Source organism: Emys orbicularis, chromosome 5 (assembly GCF_028017835.1).
Source record: "Emys orbicularis isolate rEmyOrb1 chromosome 5, rEmyOrb1.hap1, whole genome shotgun sequence".
Classification (NCBI taxonomy): domain Eukaryota; kingdom Metazoa; phylum Chordata; order Testudines; family Emydidae; genus Emys; species Emys orbicularis.
Genome location: NC_088687.1, coordinates 45,800,027 through 45,812,274, shown reverse-complemented (window position 1 = coordinate 45,812,274; position 12,248 = coordinate 45,800,027).

Sequence of the window (12,248 nt, the reverse complement as noted above, 5' to 3'; positions counted from 1 at the left end):
GAATTTCAAAATTCCAATGACATTAATTTCAATTAAATTTTGGTGACCTTTTTATGCATTTTTCACCCAGCTGCATTAGTAATAGCTTGGCTGGAATCTGGCTGTGGCCTTCAGAGTCTGTCAGCTCTAAATCACCCATTGAAACAGATTAATAATACATGACTGTCATATTAACTGAAGGATGAATTGATAGTCTCTATGACCTGTTCTGTCCTTGGTGCCTTAGACTGCCAACAAGTACATGAATTAGTCTTGCTCTAGTTTAGGGATCACATCACTATTTAAACTAAGTTATGGATTCACCCCTAAATGTGTTCCCTCAAGAAAAGGTGGGAAAGTGTTGGGGAAGCTTGAATGGAAGCTGCATCTGTTCTGTGAAAATGTAGAGTTTCAGTAACCAGTGCTGTTAAGTTGACACCTTTCCTAAATTTGTGGAGGGGAGGGTGTTGTTTTTTAAATCTGACTGAGCTATGAGGAACATACTTAATATATGTCTTCTGAGCTTTAAAGTGGAAGTTACTATACAATAGTCTAGAACACAAACTTTTTATACAGTATCTCTCTATGCTCATTTATTTTCATCTAGTCTCCTGACAGAGACTCACTGGCAGAATGATTACAGTTGAACTGAGGTAAATGTAAGAAAGAATGAACAGGGAATGTACTCAGCCCAGCTCTATTCAACTAGCTTGAAATACTATACACTATAAAAGCTAATTTCTACCCTGAACTCTTTTGGGGATAGACGAAGACTAAATGAGGCTCAGATCTACCAACAATTGGGATGTACAAAAATCTCCACTTCCTGATTCTTCCTTATAAACTACTCCACCCACTGATGTACACCTTTGTCTTCCACGTCTAGCCCCCATTCTCCCAAACAGTCTCTTGGTTTGCCAGTGACTTGCCATTAACTTCAGAGGGACTACTCACAGGCTTAAAATTAAGCATGTGTGTAAATACTTGCAGGATTGGCCCTGCTGTGTCAGAATCTGTTTCTCTGGGCCAAAACTAAGGATATTGTTTACATCAGCTTTGAACAAGATTACCTGAACAGTTTCATAAATCATAATGCACCCGATTCTTCTCTCATGCCAGTGCAAATTGGGAGGTGCATGGCACACAACTAGAAGGGAGAGAATAGGGCCAAATAGTTTAGAAATTTTTGACGCAGAAAATATCATGCCTGCTTCCATTGTGGTTACTATCCACACACCAAAGATACAGCAGTGACAGCTATGGAAGATCAGTGAACAATCTTCTGCGTTCAGTAGTAACAAAAAACTTTTTGCTTCCAGCCCCAAAAGTTTAGAGCCATGATAAAAATGCCTTTATATTACTTTCTAGTGTGGTAGTATGCACTGCTTATCCAGTTTTATGGTGATCAGGCAGGCCCTCAAGAAAGCTGAAGGATGGGAATGTATTTATAATAATTAGGTAGTCTACTACACAGACCTGCTGAAGTATGTATCATAGACCCCGTTCCTACTGAAGTTAAGAACCTTTCTAGTTTATCTTAGGTGGTAGGATCCATTGCTTTGTGAAGAGGAAGGAGCCCTTTGCTTGCACAGGCAAGGGCTGAGAGAACTGGCTAATCGTGATACCAGCTAGGGCTGCTAGTATCACTGATCACTGACTGCATACATGTGGGAATTCTGTCATAGTATTCATCTGATTATATTAATTAAATATATAGTTTTGTTCTTCTCTGAACTTCATAGCATAGAGGTATCCAGAACTTCATTTACTATTTCAGGTATAATATCACTGGAGCTGTATGGGGAGAAATAATTGAGGGACTATATTACTTCATTATTTCCTGGTGCAATGCCTCTTTGTAAGCGCCTAAAGTCATATGATCCTTGCTTGTTGCCATATCACATCATATAGTTAACTAATTTGTTTTCCACTGTCACTGCATGGTGTCATGGCATTTTTTGTTTCAACATTTTTTCCTCTCAGTGAATGTGTTTTGAATTACTTTTCCCCAGATGCACAAGTTTTCAGTGTTCTATTACTTTATTCTTTTCTACTCTCGTTTCGACATTGTCTAGGTCTGTTTGTATTTCTTTTCTTGCTTCCAAACTTAGTAACCAGTTCTAATTCAATATCTCCAGCAAACTTCATTCAGACGCTTCCACTTGCAAATCACTAATGAAACAAGGTTGGATCTAATATTGAGCCTTATGATATCCCTTTAAGCTATCCTATATGGGGATAACAGATAGGGCTAAATTCATCAGCCATAGAAAGCAGCCACATGTGGGGTGGAAGTTAACCTATGTTTAATAACACAGCAACACTCCACAACACTTAGTACAGAAAACAGAAGCACTAACTCTCTTATGCAAGGGGAATTTTAATTAAACAGAAGTAGAATTTGGCTGAGGGACTGGATTAAACACCCCTTTTGTTAGAAAAGGGCCATGAGATCTTTATCATTATCAGGGCCTTTGTTTTTATGGTTCACTCAAAAGTTGACTAAATGGATCAACTGCAAAAACTCCATGTTCAACTTGAAATATTGACATTTATTAGTATAATTAGTTTAGAGTCAGAGTTTTGCCTAAATTAGGACTCTGAATCTGCCTAATTTTGTATTCTTGTTTCAAAGAGCAAATGGTTTTGCTGTGATTATTGTTTTTATATCTATGCAACTATGTTTTATGGTTCTGTCAATTATGATATGTTTAAGGACAATTTGTGCCTGGCCTTTATATTGGTGCACAGTAGGGGAAATGGCGGAAAGAACCTTCCCCCTCTCTGTATTATACAGTCTGTGTAATCGCCTAGCACAATCACTCAAAACCTCTCTATTGTGTTTAGTCTGTTCTGTGAGTTGTTATAAGCAGCTTGTTCCTATAATGATGCCCTGCTACACAGCTGTACTCCTACATGCAAGAACTGTATTTGAAAGCTAGTGAACAAAGAGGTCAAACTGGTCTGATAACAGTGCCTTAATCTTAGATTATGTAAAGAGACTACCACAAATATTCATCAAATATCTAGTTCAGGAGGAAAATATTATAAATGTGAAATCCAAACTACTAGTAAATGCTGAGGAGTGTGCCAGTGCATCTTGAGTCTGTGGCCAGAGCCTTCTGCTCACACATAAGTACACAACTAAAAATAATATTGCAGGCCTAATCAGGCCATACTCAATGTGCTTGCACATGTATAAGCAAGGGAAGTATTTGTTTGCCTTTTAATATGGAATCATCATATCTACATTATTAAAACCAGGGTTTCAAGCCAGGAATTATTTTTGTTATCAGGTACCTTATGTTCCTTTTTGCAAACTAAAGCAACTTCTTTATGTTCAGAAGTCTCTTCTATCAAAATTTTAAATACACATTTTGGGGGAAACTGTTTGAGCCTTTTAACCATTCAAAATATTTAAACCCAACCCCTGCTACTGCCACACAAACCTCAGAACCATCTCTTCCATCCCAGACTTGAGAACTAAATCCTGGTTTCCTGCTGACAGGCTTGGGCAGAACTTTTTAGTAAGAAAACTGAGTTTACTTAGGAAAATAACATCATGTGGCAGGGCTATGGCAACAATAATATCTCTGCTGCCAGAAAACACTTACGCTGGGTGGTTCAGATGGCCCCAAACACTTAAGAGCATTTTTCTTGTACTGTAAATTCCCTGTGGCACATTAATTTCTACTGAGAGCTAATAACTATGCTCTCTCTCTAAAGCAACTGGTCTTAAGTTTATTAGCTTGCAAGACAGAAGAATAACAGACACATATCACTTACATTTAACAAAGCTATCGTTCATGGTTTTCTTTATTTTTTCATATGCACAACACATTTCTCTTGAGTTGGAAAAACACATTTTGAACCATGTTCTGAGTAACTTCCTAGGAAGCGAAACAGATTTTCCAAAAAGTCCTAAATATTTTACCAAATACTGAGATCCTTTTCAGAAAGTTGTAGACGGTTTCAAAAACCCAATGGGGAACCTTCCCCACCAAAACCTTTCACAACCTTACTGTTGTGATATATCCTCTGCCCCAGCATCATGAGAAAACAAACCCATTCCTGCATTGACACGGGGATTATTAGACTCTGCTTCCAGTTGCATTTCTTTCAGTGGTGCAAAAAGCTACTGTGTACTGTCATTCAACAAGAAATGGTGTCAAATAGTAAGTCATGTATAAGCTTGTTTGCAATGATAATGAAAATCAACAGTATAATGCGAGCCTGCAAAGACTTCAACTGGACTCAAATTTTAATCTTTCAAGTAAAGTCTATGTGAACCAATATTTTTGTTGTCATCAGAATAATCTAAATTATCTATCACCACTAAAAATAGAAGGCCAGATTCCTTTATTCTCACTGGTAATCTTGGTGCTACTATAGTCTAGTTCTGATGTCTGGTAGAGGGTCATTGCAGAAACTGACATGTCAGTCTATAAAACAAATTCCATAATGTTGGTGTTTAAATATAACAGCTTTCCATTAAAAGGGGAGGCACTTTGTGGGTAGATGACATCCAACTCTATGATGAAACAGGATCCTCATCAAAGCTGAAAGTTTGTTGTTCTTGAAAATGCCCATTTTCATATATTTGTAGCCAGAGAATATCTAAATATTCAGAGCCAAAAAACTAGCCCCTGCGTTAATTTAATTGGCTGCCTGTGGATTTGCCCAGTATGACAGAATCCTCAAGTAGTGCAGGGCTTGCATAGAAGCTGCTGCACGTTCTCTGTTCTAGGCCCCCAGTGTAAAATGACTAGTCAGAAAAAGGGTCCATGCTGGGGAGCTACTAAATCTGGCCAGTTCCAAGCTTCTGTTGCCCTCTCAGGATTAGCTCTGGAGCAGTAAGGCATAATGATGATGAGTAAAGGACCATCATGCTTCATCCTTTCTGACTGCACTAAGTGTTGAAAGATCAGTCCCAAGGAAATAACGCTCAAATTACACTGCTCTACAGCCAAAATGCTTCTGAAATAAATGTAGTCAAACTTTACTAATTCTGGGTCACTGAGAACGAAAATGATGCTTAAAATTGTTGATTGGCTCTAGTTTTCAAGATATGCTATTGGGTCAGTATATACAACCCTTGACTTGGGAATGGCAGAGGATAAGTGAGTTATAAAGGGAAGGGATCTCAATTTAAACCAGAAATGACTAAAATACATCTTTGACTGGATTTATGAATAAATCTATGACTGGGTGTGGACAGTACTTGCTTTTTAGGCAAAACAATGAATGATGCAATCTGAAGCTGGTATTGCGTCATACATGATATGAATTGCATCACGTTATTCCTAGAAGTCATGGATGATGCAATCATAACGAAGCTTACATCACTCTGCTGAACAAATTGCCCTATATCAGTTCTAGAAATCATACAGTATCGTGCTCTCTTATTTGTCAGTGTTTGATTTTGCAAAGGGACACATTTCTGTTTAGCCAAAGTGAGCAGAGATGCCTCGTACTTGTGTGAACAGTGCAGATAACTTCTGCTATGTTTGTGGTGAAGTGACTTTTGCATCACAAAAGCGCAGTATAACCACTATGGTTAAGAAAGCCTATCACCTTTATTTTGGCTGCAAAATTGGAGATCAGAACCAGAGGTGGGCCCCACACATATGCTGCAACACTTGTGTAACAAATCTTTGCCAGTGGTTGAACAGGAAAAGGAAATCTATGCCTTTTGCAGTGCCAATGATTTGGAGAGAGCCAACAGATCATACCAGCAATTGTTACTTCTGCATGGTGCCTCCAGTTGGGAAAGGTGTGTCAAAGAAGAAAAAGTGGACTGTGCATTATCCAAACATTCCATCAGCTATACGCCCAGTACCCCACGGAGAAGGACTGCCGGTTTCTGATGCACCAGAATCATTCTCACTTGAGTCAGACGAGGAAGAGGAAGAGGATGAAACTTCTGGTCCTGAACCATCAATGTCACAGGACCCACATTTTCTCCCATCCTCCTCCTCTGAAACACACCTCATAACACAAGGTGAACTGAATGACCTTGTCAGGGATTTGGAACTACACAAGAGTAAGGCAGACCTGTTGGGCTCCAGACTACAGCAGTGGAATCTCCTGGCAGGTGATGTTAGGGTTTCCATGTTCCGTGACCGTTAAAAGGACCTTGTCCCATTCTTCTTCATGGAAGGTGATCTTGTAGCCTGCAACAACATCGATGGTGTGATGGCAGCCCTCAACATCGTTCACGATCCAGATGAGTGGAGACTGTTAACTGATTCATCGAAGACGAGTCTTAAAGCTGTTTTACTGCATAATGGCAATGTTTTGCCATCAATTCCAGTTGGTCATGCAGTCCATATGAAGGAAACCTATGACAACATGAAACAACTTTTGAGGTGCATAAACTATGACCAACATCAGTGGCAGCTTTGTGGCGATTTGAAGGTTGTTGCTCTCTTGCTTGGTCTGCAGACTGGATACACAAAGTACTGCTGTTTTCTCTGCGAATGGGATAGTCGTGCAAGAGATTCCCACTACATCAAGAAAGATTGGCCACTCCGACAGTCATTGGAACCTGGGAGGAAAAGTGTTCAGCATCCACCACTTGTTGAATCAAGGAAGATTTTGTTACCACCCTTACACATCAAGCTGGGTCTGATGAAGAACTTTGTCAAGGCCATTGACAAAACACAAGCAGCTTTCAAGTACCTCCGTGGAAAATTTCCAAGGTTAAGTGAAGCTAAGATAAAGGAAGATTCGTGAACTTCTTCGAGATGATGCATTTGACCATGCACTGCGTGGCAAGGAAAAGACGGCATGGAAAGCCTTCCAGTTAGTGGCAATAAATTTCTCGGAAACAACAAGGCAGACAACTACAGGTTGTTGGTGGAAAACCTCCTCAAGGCATACAAAAGCCTTGGTTGCAACATGTCACTAAAGATACATTTTTTGCACTCTCATCTAGATTTTTTCCCACCGAACTGTGGAGCAGTGAGCGGCGAGCGATTTCACCAGGACATTGCAACAATGGAGAAACACTATCAGGGCAAATGGAGCCCATCAATGCTTGCAGACTATTGCTGGACAGTGACAAGAGATGCTCCATTTAATGAATACAAGAGACAAGCCAAGAAGCGCTGAGTAGACACTGAATAGGACTAAACTATGTACAGAATAGTTTTTTGCCTTTTGTTTCATAATAAATTTTATTTATATAACCCTTTTGCTGATTTTTGAAGTGTTACATAAACAGGACAGGTGAAATATTATCATGTAAAGCAACCATAAACACATGAAAAGACCTAGGTTTACAATTTATGATTAAAACTCTACTATCTAGACAATATACATAGACATAAAATGTAAAAACTTAAATATCTTAGAAACAGTAGCCAATCAGTTGTTTTAATTGTCATATTTGAATTCAGCACATCAAAATACATAATAAATAGCACATTTTATCTCTGAAGCAGACGACTTCTCAAAAATTGTAGACCAGTGTTATAATATGGGTATTATTTAGATTATATTAGTCAGGTGTAACTCTCTTGAAGTCACCATCAGTCAGGTAACTTTGCTTTTCTATGTGGGAGACTTGGGCTCAGAGGCACTTTTAGCACGCTCTTATCTGGCTGGAAGACCTTGAAAGTTTAAGGAAAGAAAGAAAGAAATTTGATCACTGTAGGGGAAGGTAAGTGGGTGGCCAGCCTAGTCAGACACAGAGCACATTATTTTTGGCTAGTTCTCACAGCAACCGCATTTGTATTGGCTTCAAAAGAAGTCACACACGCTTTCCAAGCTTACAGTAAAGTACCATGTTAGAGGCTTCTGGAGGAGAAGAAAATCCTGAAGTGAGGATCAAATGGAAAAAGGTAAAATTCTAAATAAAATTCTATAAATTTTAAACTCTCTTAAACTTTCCCTTGTCCTTTTTTTTGGGTGATCTGAGATGTGCAAGAGGGTTCCTCCCAAATTACTGAACATTGGCATTTAACGATATGAAATTCCAAGAACTAAAACAGAACACTTTGGAAATACTTCTCTAGGGCCCAGTACTTTCACTACTGCAATCAATGGCAAAACTTGCATTGACTTACTGGAACAGGAATGAGCCTCAGATGATTTTAAACTCTATGAAGACAACCAACAACCTTGACTAGTAATAACAGGAATTTCAAGAACAAAAAAGTTGTTTTTTCTTTTCCTCCTGGAATTTTAATTTCAATGACATTTGGTAGCATCTCCAAACTGTCAATATTAAAAATAGAGGGATTCCTTTTTTTCTTCTTCTCCTCCTCTCTCTCACACACAAACTGCTAAGAAGTCTGCTTGGGTGGCATTTAACAGGACAAGGAGGTGGAATAAAAAATTTTTACATGTCCGTGATCCAGCTTTTGTCTCAGGAGGAAGGATTACATCTAATCCTAAAGGAGAAGGATAGTAATATTTTACAGATTAACATTTTGTTTTAATTTATACAAGACTTGTGTGTTTTGTCTGTAAAAACTAATTTGTTTAAAGATGCACAAAGGGTTATCCAAAGGGGGAAATCTTCATGACCTAACTACTAATGCCAAGTAGTTCAATAGTAATCTGTACTGAAATGGGGGTCTACACATGATATACAAATAGAGTAGATACTCAGCAGATTTCAGAAGATTGACCCAGCAAAATGTTTACTTTTTGGGGGGTGAATGCCTGTTGCTAATTTGATTAATTATTTGGCTAGAATATTAACGGAAAAAAAACAAAGACTAGGAAATGCTTGCAAAATGTGGATAGTACATCCCTGGGTTTTATTTGGACAATTTCAAAGGCAGCGCAGAAACTGAAGTAATGTTTTTATGTTTAATTTTAAATAAAACGGGTTTGTTATAAGTATTGCAAAGTAGCACATCTAGAGTCTAGCTTTTAGGGTTGCAAAGAACTTGCTTTTCTCTTTGAATCTGACCTACCTAGGATTTACTGAACATTCAAACAAGAAATAAAGATAAGGGACTGTATTTAAGATTAACAAATTAAAGGATGGCCATGCATTTCCGCATCCTTAAAGATGTATTAAATACACATGCTTTAATTGCTGTCAGATGATGACATAGCATTAAACTGGGTCCAATAGTCCCCCTCTCCCTCACTTCAGATTATTTTATTGCTCTTCCAGATTCAGAGTTTACAGGACACTGATTCCCTACATTCTCTATTTTATTTAAAATCTGCATGAGTAACTAGGATGTTAGCCCCTCCTTGTCCTGTTTCCACAGTCTTACTGTGTACACAACTTTATCACATGAATGAAATTCTTAGATTTGAAAACTTTACGTCTAGGCAGAGGCAGGCAAACAATTTACAACAGTTTTATGAAGACAAAACCATAAATGGGAAATGCTAAAAATAATTCTTTGGAGGAGAACTAAATAAAGATAATGGCCCTAGTACAAGGTTGAGGCTCACTACCAGGAGGAGGCTTGCATTGTGCTACCCTTTCTCTACCAGCTTTTTCAATCAGCAGAAGTTTTCATTCTTCAGGTCTACAGTCTTTATGTCCATCCCATCCTTGGCTTCTTTATTGAGCTGATTAAAAAGGAGGACTAGGTCTTATTTACTTATCTTGCTATACTTTTGTCTTCCCTTTTCTCCCTCTCAAATATTTGTTATTCATTTGCCTCATTTCCCCCCCATTTTCAAAACTAACTTAAAGTACTAATTCTTCCTTTAATCATAGAATATCAGGGTTTGAAGGGACGTCAGGAGGTCATCTAGTCCAACCCCCTGCTCAAAACATAACCAATCCCCAGACAGATTTTTGCCCCAGATCTCTAAATGCCCCCCCTCAAGGATTGAACTCACAATCCTGGGTTTAGCAGGCCAATGCTCAAGCCACTGAGCTATCCCTGATGGGTGGCAAATTACCAGTGCTATTTACTATAGACTTGGGGCCTTATTTTCCTCTGTCTTGCACCATATATAGTCATTTAAATATGTATAGAATGGACCTAGTCATAGTCTAGCTGTGCTAAGCACAGGACCAGAGATTGAGGGCACAGGTGGCTTTATATCCCAAAGGGCCAGTCTAAGAGCTGGGGTTAGCTGGAGTGCAGAGGCACCATGGCCATACTTCTCTGCACAGGAAAAATCCCTATGCCTACAGTGTTGAAACACCAGTCCCAACATGGGCAAAGGGGGAGACTAGAACCATTCTGCCAGCTCAACACCCAAAGATTCCTCTCCCAAACAATCAATCTTCAGGTAGCCATTTAAGTTCCCAGAGTATGGCCCAATAAGTGCCAAATTTGTATTAAAGTCTACAAATACGAGCACTGTAGACCCATTTTGTACTCACTTTGCACAGGTCTAAATGGCTACCTAAGGTGCAAATGAACCTCGGCATATCATGGTTTGATACTGATATTAAAGTTGGATTTCCCCCCCCCCAAGTACTCAACATTAGCAAAACTCTGCATCTATTAAAGTGAATGATTAAACTCCATCTACAGCAAGGAGAACAAAGAGAAGCCAACAATGAATGCTTTTGAAAACGCCACCCATAAAGTCAACCATTATTCCTACCTCCAGTAGGTTTTCATAGAATGCACTAAGTGCAATGGCTTTAAATTAGTGGTGAGTACAATTGAAAGGTGGCCTTTATCGGGGAAAGATATCTATGTTATTGCTTTAAATCCAATTACCTTGGTGTTCAAGGATATATTTTTTTTATAGTCTTTCTGATGCTTGTGGCAAAATATTACAACGTGAACAAGGGAATGTTAAGACTAGAAGCAGTTAACTTTTTTGCATTTTTTTGCCACAGAAGGGGGGGAAAAACACCGTAGTTTAAGCTTTGCGCTAATGCTCATTACTTCATCTATACATACTGCTCACTCATGATTAATATATTCTTCTAGCCTATATTAATCATGGGTTCTCAGTCCTCCATGTGTGGTTGACTTTGGCTTTACTTTGACGACTTCAGGTCTTAGGCCAATAAAAAACTGAACTTAATTCCACCAATAAATGCTTTCAAATATGCTAGTTTATTGTAACTGTTAGAGAATGCAGTTTATAATTCAAAACTGTTGTGCAAATTCTAGACATTAATTTGTTGAATGGCTTTTCACGTATCCTTTGAGGGGGAAAAATACAATTTTGAGATGTTTCCAAATGACTTCACCAAATACAACTTGGAGCATGATTTGAAAGTTCCAAACATTTAGAGGCTCTCCTGAGCTAATGTTCTTGTTTATTCCCTTCTCTGCAACTCACATATGACAGAGTTCATCCCTGGGGACCAACACAAGGTCTATGCTCCTCACAAAAAAGCCTAAGTGGGACTTCAGTGATCTATAGGTCTAGTGCTGGCCCTCTGCACATGGGTGAATTTCAACCATTAAACATTGTTGCAATAATGCACTCTGGGTAAAATTTACCCAAAGTCAGAGGGTTGGTACAGGCCACTAAAGGCCATCCATCCTACTTAAACCCCATCTGGTTGAATCATCATTCAGGGTTGCCTGTGTAATCCCTACATGCCCCAGAAAAGATCTCCATATCTTGGGGGTGGGCAGGATTCGCCAGGAGAGGAGCAACTTTAAGTATTTTTTACTCAATATCAAAGTAAAAATAAAAGAATATGCATACAGTTATGAAAGAGTCTACTTGTGATTAATTTACTTTTAACCATATACAAGCCAAACAATATGCCGGATACTGTAATAATACAGTGATTGTCTTACAAGAATAGATCTGTGCATCTAGTCTTGTGTGTTGTTTTGGCAATGCTGATTCTACAGTTTGATTCTTTGATACAAAGAAAGTTGCCTTCAGGGGCACCTTAGAAACATCCTGTCATGGATAGAATGTACTTTAATGCTCAGGCTCACTCAATTATACCATTGGGAGAGAAGGAAATAATCTTATACTCTGACACATGAATATTTCTTCAACATCCAAAAGAATACCTTTGTTTGGTATAACCTAATGTTTTTGGTGCATCCTGATGGTTCAGTAAAAAGTAAGATTATTCTAAACTTCTGAGAAAAATATACTGTACATATGCATATGCACATTCCAACAGCTGTGGAGGGCTTAAGTTAAAAATATATGGTATAGTTGTTATATACTCAGATTCCAGATATAGTGAAACTTCATTTACAGTAAAGTTCTATGGGGAAAACTGAGTTCCTTCTAAGCCGCACAGCCGCCCAACAGGCTATCAAGTGCCGCACACGTCAGGTGCCCCTCCCCCCACTGCCTTGCTGCTCCTGCCCTCTGCCTTGGAGCTGCTGCTTGCTGTCTGTGTG